The sequence below is a fragment of the Pararge aegeria genome, chromosome W, assembly GCF_905163445.1.
Source record: "Pararge aegeria chromosome W, ilParAegt1.1, whole genome shotgun sequence".
In the NCBI taxonomy this organism is placed as follows: domain Eukaryota; kingdom Metazoa; phylum Arthropoda; class Insecta; order Lepidoptera; family Nymphalidae; genus Pararge; species Pararge aegeria.
Genome location: NC_053207.1, coordinates 1,841,968 through 1,849,268, shown reverse-complemented (window position 1 = coordinate 1,849,268; position 7,301 = coordinate 1,841,968). Strand labels below are relative to the sequence as shown.

The following is a 7,301-nucleotide window of genomic DNA, read 5'->3' as shown; positions in this document are numbered from 1 at the left end:
CTCCGCTCTGCTTCGCTCGGCTCTCAATGGTCTTTTATGTTCTAACCTAACCTAACCTAGCTTCTTAAAATAGATTTTGACCTATGTATTAAATATCCTATGTTAAATATACCTTTTTAGTGTCAGATTCTAGGGGACGCCTCGCTCCGCTCCACTTCGCTCGGCTCTCAATGGTCTTTTATGTTCTAACCTAACCTAGCTTTTTAAAATATATTTTGACCTATAAATATATTAATTATCCTGTGTTAAATATACCTTTTTTCTATGATAGTGGTAAATGAAACAATGGAAGTTTTATTTTAATTATTTAATTAATTTTATATACATGTTTTATACCTTGCATTACTTCAAGGAATGGATCCTTTTTATATTTCTCAATATTTCGCCTCCACAAATATTCAACTATGACGTCTGCAATTGTGTATTATTGTAATTTTGTTTTTTAAAATATCTTTTTATCGCTCTCCATTGGGACTCAATTCGTTGAGTATGAGTCCCATCTTCAGCCACAAATGGATTGTCTGGGTCTGAGTGGTTGACTTTTTTATGGATGTACCCGTGTTCTGCCAAGCAATCATATGCCCGCCAACAATCTGTATGAACTGTGGTGCCAGCAGCCACGTGTTTCTTTATAAGTGGCACCAGCACCTCAGCAGATCTAATATTGTCCGGGCACACCTCTAGTCTGAGATCCTCAGACCCATCTTCAATCATACCGAGAACCCAGTGTCCTTCTATGTGACATCCTACAACAAGTAAAATTAATTTTAGAAATTTAGCATGGCAAAAAGTAGATGTGAAAAGTCATCTTACTTATATGTATGTTACCTTTATTATATTTGCGTTTTCCAAATTTGCTCTCGTCAATCTGCACGATTTTGCCTGGGCCACCAATCATTCCCGAAAACTAGTTTTTCAAGGTGGTAAATAACAACCACTTCTCTACAATAATTAAACCAATCACTTATTGTGTTTCGGCTTAAACATTGCTGTTTCTCTCTTTTGTATGGGTCTTCATGAATTGTTTTATTATAAGACCATCCTTGAGAATATGCATAGATCAAATAATATACATGTGGTAAATCAAGCACAACATTTTCAAAAAAAGTTCCTAGTCTTCGGGAGATTTTAACTCCACTGCCTCCACCTTTCTTCTTACAGGATGCTTTGGCACATATAAATGTGCCGAAAGATTTGCAGCCAGTTGTGTAACATATTTTCATTAATGTTTTATGTTTTCCGCAACGCCGTTCCTTAAGGACCAGCCCTTCATCTTCACTATATCGAACACATTGCTCATTTGTTCCGAGTTTGCGCACGATATCCATCAGATTCCACATGAGTAGAATCTCTGAAACGTATAGCCCACGATTCACGTAGTCGCCGTCGTCGTCGACGTAAATGGATGATGGTGGCTCCAGTTGAGCGTCAGGCGCCGAAGAGGGCCCCGCTACGGGTTCGTAATCGCCCATTCTCAGGTCCGGTAAGCAAGCCAAAGTCCAAAGAATAGCAATCCAATTGAGTCCAGAAATAAAGCCAAGGTCAAACGTAAAAGCGATCAAAAAAGTCCAAAAACAGAGCAGAAGTCGTCGTAAAAACAGAGAAAACACAGCACTTCACAACAAAGAACATTCGCGTGACCACTAGAGAAACGGAATGACGATTGACATTTGACATTGACGGACGTTCGCAAAATGGCCGTCGACAACGTTCCGTTACACACTTTTTTGTTGTAACTATTCATAAACTATACCAAATACATATCTAGCTGCATTTCGTTATACGCAATTTTTAGTGAAATTTATTTTTATCGTAATTAATTCAAAATGCATTTCCGAAATCCAAAAACAGTGTATATGGACCAAGTTTAACCCAGACAAAGCTCCTAAGCAAAAAACATATGTAAAATCAAGTACCGGATATCTATACCCAACCCCTTAGTACCCATAACACAAGCTACGCTTACTTTGGGGCTAGATGGCGATGTGTGTATTGTCGTAGTATATTTATTTATTATTTATTTATTAATATATATTTATATTCATATATAAATATATTTTTTTAATCTGTTCCTTTTATTTTATGTCATCTTTCATTAATTGTCTTAGTTATCCACAAATTATGTAGTTCTTCCTTGTAAGTGTAAGTGGCCCTGCTGTACTAATAAGATGTAAAATAAATAAATAAAATAAATTAAAGATTTTAAATTAAGATTTTCGTGGTTAATCAACATTTCTTAAATATAGTTAACGGGTACATACCTACCACGATAATATTTTATATTTGTCGATATTTCAACCCAATTGCATGGATTGTGGTCACAACGGAACTGAAATATTGACAAATCCAAAATATTATTTGGATTTGTCAGTATTGGCAAAGTTTGGGAATGAACGCAACGAAAATTTAAATTATCTCGACTACTTAATGTCTAACTAGACCTAACCTCAATCGAAATGACTAAACTTCAACATATAACGTAGTTCTAAGTTAAAAAACTTAAATCTCTTTCTACCTTTAATGTGTTTATTAGTGTACCTTTATAGTATTCTTAAAACTTATTGCTGCAAATTCACTAATTACAAGAAATGGAAAGTAGTCACTTTTTCATTATTCCAGTGCATTATTCAAGTTAAAACACTTAAATGTTATTTTTGTTAGTTCTCTGAATTATGTTATTTCTTATTGTTTGGCAATTGAACTTATACGAGTATACTAAACCTACTTTATAAAGTATGTTGTTGTTTTGTTAATATTTTATGCTACGAGTATATACCGTTTATACTAAGTTATAAATTCTTAGTTTATGCACTACACACTTGTTGAACCGCTAACCAGAAACCCACTAGAGTTACATTACCCAAAGCAATTTTACCAGGATTATGTTATCAGATATTTTTCTACCATCCATTGAAATGACACAACACAGACATGCGTAAAAATATCTGATTATTTTACACCAATTTAATAGACATTGGGCAAGATAATGGGTCACATTGGTAACACGAAAAATAGTTTTTTTTTCTTAATATTATTTTCGCGGTATGGCGACAATGCCACCTATTACGCCCTCTCTAAAATTTCTTATTCAATTATACGTTAGCCTTTACTGCAATCTCACTTGATAGTAAGTGATGATGCAGTCTAAGATGGTAGCGGGCCGACCTGTTACAGGTATGACAATCATATCAATCTCATACCCAGTACCGGTCGTATGGTAACATGGCAGAAGCCCCTAACCAGAGCGAGGAAAATCAGAAATTATAAATTTACAAAATGGCCCCTCCGTGGATCGAACCTGGGGCCTCCCACCTACGATTGTCTATACACATATTTTGTATCTACAATAAAGTGTATTTTTATTTCATTTATATTTTCAGTTGGGAAACTTCTTCACAGCCTTCTTGGTTTTCATTTTCCCTGCAATCATGGAGACAATGATCACGTGGAAAGAGCCAAGAAAGTTAATTTTCCGGTAATATTTTATTCCATTTCACTGATATCGTTCTGTAACTTCCTAAGTGAGTAATTTAGTTTGGTCGGCCTAGAAATTTATAGGTCTGTAAAGAAGCCCGTAGGAACAAACTGGAATCAGGAAATTTTCTGTGTCCACGTGCGTCGGCGAGCACGTTAAGTAATCGATGTATTTAATGTAAATAAATAAATAAGTATATTACGACAATACATGCATCGCCATCTAGCCCCATTTAAGGCGTCGCTTGTGTTTTGGGTACTAAAATAGCTGATGAATATTTTTATGAATACATATTAAATACATAAATACTTATAATTTACAGATAAACACCCAGACACTGAAAAACATTCATGTTCATCACACAAACATTTTCCAGTGGTGGGAATCGAACCCACAGCCATGGACTAACAAAGCAGGGTCACTTCCCACTGCGCTAATCAGCCGTCAAAAAAAAATGAAGTGCAAATAAAAAATGTAAGATCCGGACGCCTGGCCGTTGTGAAACATCGAAATTGTTTTGTATGAGTTATATGCATAAAATAACAGATTACAACAGTAGGCAGAGGTGGCATAGTGAAAAGATAAAGCATTACAAGCATAGTAGGATTTGGCTTTCTTTGTAAGAGGCTGCAAACTTTCACTTCCTGAATTATCGCTGTCAGACATATTTTATTGTAAACATATTTTCATCAATAAAACACAGGTTATGGTCATATGTGTAACGTAGTAAACAATACGTATGGACTATGTATGTACATATAGCGTGGCGATGCGTCGCCACGGCCTGTATCGTCACGCCAACAACCAGGTTTACCCTCGTCTATAGATGTTTCACATCAAAAAGAAAAAAAGTGTGTGCGTGTAACCTTTACGCGCGATTGAAGTAAAACTTTTATTATTATTTACTGATGAAAGAGTAATATGTTCCTGGGACTCCGCCATTTCATTTAATATTCAAAATTCATTAATATCACTTTCACATTTTATAAATATTTTCATTTGTTAAATAGAATAATAATTGAGAGTAGACAATTGAAGGTTAGATCAGCACATTTCAATATAACCTTGTCATTGAATATTATAGAATGTCGCAATCGTCAGAAAATTTATAAATAAGTTTTTTATTACAAATGTAATAAATAAACCATTATATTTAAAGATTTTCAAAAAACTTTGCTATTTAAAATATTTTTTTAAACCTGAATTTTTTAATACGTTTGAAAATATTGGCAATAAATAATCCTAATTGATTATTATATTTGCCACTAGCTGATGACATATACTTACGACTAATCCAAATTATTATTTTTAAATACCGGAAACTACACAGACGTCTGACGTAAGCTTTACTTCCGTCTGAAAAACATCTGAGTTACTCCCTCGTCCACCTGAAGAAGTTTTACTTCAAAAACTGTTTATTAATTTTTAGACGGCCGATTGGCGCAGTTTGCAGCGACCCTGCTTTCTGAGTCCAAGGCCGTGGGTTCGATTCCCACAACTGGGAAATGTTTGTGTGATGAGCATGAATGTTTTTCAGTGTCTGGGTCTTATTGTATATAATAAATATTATATGTATATTATTCATAAAAATATTCATCAGTCATCTTAGTATCCATAACACAAGCTACGCTTACTTTGGGGCTAGATGTGTATACACACATCGCCTTGTCTTTCTTTTGTTCTTGTCATAGTATATTTATTTATATTTATTAATTGAAATTACTAACTAGTGAATTGCATTAATATATTAAAATCTGTTACAGGTTGTCACTATTGAAGAATGTAAGCCTCGTACTGTTCGGTTTATTCTTAGGCGGAGGTGCGTTTTATTCTTCATAAATAAATGAATACGATTATAATTTTTTTTTATTTTAAACTAGCCAGTAATTTTATCCGCTTATTTCGGTGTTTTTAAGCTAAAACTTTGTTTGAGAGTCATTCTCTCGAAGCCTCGTAATTTCACATTGAATCTATAACTTGCACACGAGTCTAGGTCGTCAACTGAACTGTATGCATTCACTACAGCGTCACTAAACTGCGCGAAACCTCCGATACACTGATAAAGTATCCTATGTCCTTCTTGGCGCAGTGGGTCTTATAATTGGGAGGTCCCAGGTAAGACTTCCGGCGGGGGTCAGTTTGGAAATATATAATTTATTAATTTTCTCTGGGCTGTTCTGGTGTGGGGCTTCGGACGTAGATAGTTACCAGCCTATTTACAAAGATAGCGTTCTGTTACGATGCCGCAAAGAAACCATAGGGGTATAGGTTTCTGTCATATATCTAACCTTCTATTCTATCTATTAGCCGGTTACCATTTTGGACTGCATCATCACTTTTCATCAGGTGAGATTGCAGTCAAGGGCTAACTTGTATTGAATTTTGAATTTTTGAATTTTGAATAAAACTATAACACCACAGCGCTCACCTCCAGGGTGGTTGTCAACACAGACTTAAGAACATACAGAATCCTCATTCAGCCATTATTGTATGCAGTGCATTGTGTCTAAAAACAGAGAAGACGCCCCGCGCACGTCTCACTTTACACCCGCGGAATGTTACTAGCCCACGAACTTTATCTATTTTCCTCATTTCATGGGAAACGTTTAGAACATTAGAGGTAAAAAAAATACTGTCATCTGCTAAATGAATGAAGTGTCTAACCGCCTGTTCGAGAAAAACTACTAATGTGGAGTGCTTTTTGATGCTGATAATGAGATTCTGTATGTTCTTTACTCTTTGGTTGTCAATAATTATAATCTGTGGTTCTAATATTACAATTGGCCATGTTGTAAATTCGGTTTTTAGGTTATTAATAATTTTTCTGTGGTAGAATGAGCCTATTTTTGGTTTTTTATCATTACGATGTTCTTATACCTAAGCATATTGTGCAGATAAACTACTTTGTTAAATATAATCTAAATAAAACCGGTTATTTACACCGAGATAAGGTTTAAACACAGTTTCACGGCTTAGAAAGACAATAACAATTGAAGATAAAGGAATTATTATCATCAACGCTTGAAAACTCTCTATAGGAATGAATGTTTTACCTACGTGCAAAGATTTAAAATGGAGATATGCCTTGACACCAAAAAAACTATGCCTTCGTTTTAATTCTTAAACGCAGCCTAAGCGTTCGCGTGTATCTTTATTTCGTATCTAGCGTGCGTATAATAATAAATATAATGCTGTCGCAGATTTTTAGTACTTTTAAATGGGTATAACTTCGTGGTACATGATTTTATCGAAACTTTTACGCAGCGCACCCGTACGATCTCTGTATACTATTCTGAGTATTAAATAACTAATGAATCCACACTTGGCCAGTGTGGTGTCCACCATGCCTAAACCCCTTATTTTAAGAGGCGCACGACCCCAGTAGTGGGCCGGTAATATTGTAAAATTACACCAGCCCAAATAAAAAACCAGTTTCAGAATCAATATCATCTTTTCGAAACAGGCGACCTTCTCAATCATATTTCTCTGACTGTCCCGCACCGTTACACCAGATGTTGCAAATCCACATTTTTTTTTTCACAAACCGTTTACTTTTTTTTTTTATATTAATAGCGGGCAAACGAGCAAGTGGCTCACCTGATGGTAAGTGATTCACTCGCCGCCCATAAACATCTGCAGCACCAGAGGAGCCACCGATGCGTTGCCGGCTTTTAAGGAGTGTGTTTATCCGCCCCTTGAATAACCCTAGATTGTATTTTTGAGGAAACACATGGGAGATTGTTCCATAATTTGCAAGTGCGCGGTAGAAATGATCTGGTATTTCGAACAGTAGAAGAATACCAGGCATCCAGATGATGAGGGTGGA

The 7,301-nt window shown here is 35.5% G+C and overlaps 1 long non-coding RNA gene and 1 pseudogene across 1 annotated transcript; one reads left to right on the top strand and one right to left on the bottom strand.

The window, feature by feature from the left end:
* Positions 1–284: 284 nt before the first annotated feature.
* LOC120635936 lies at positions 285–1,499 on the bottom strand (annotated as a pseudogene).
* A 614-nt stretch (positions 1,500–2,113) lies between these two features.
* Positions 2,114–5,335, top strand: LOC120635938. The gene is made up of 3 exons (XR_005659317.1): positions 2,114–2,142; positions 3,381–3,475; positions 5,239–5,335. It is a non-coding gene; the product is annotated as an uncharacterized LOC120635938 (long non-coding RNA).
* Positions 5,336–7,301: the final 1,966 nt, after the last annotated feature.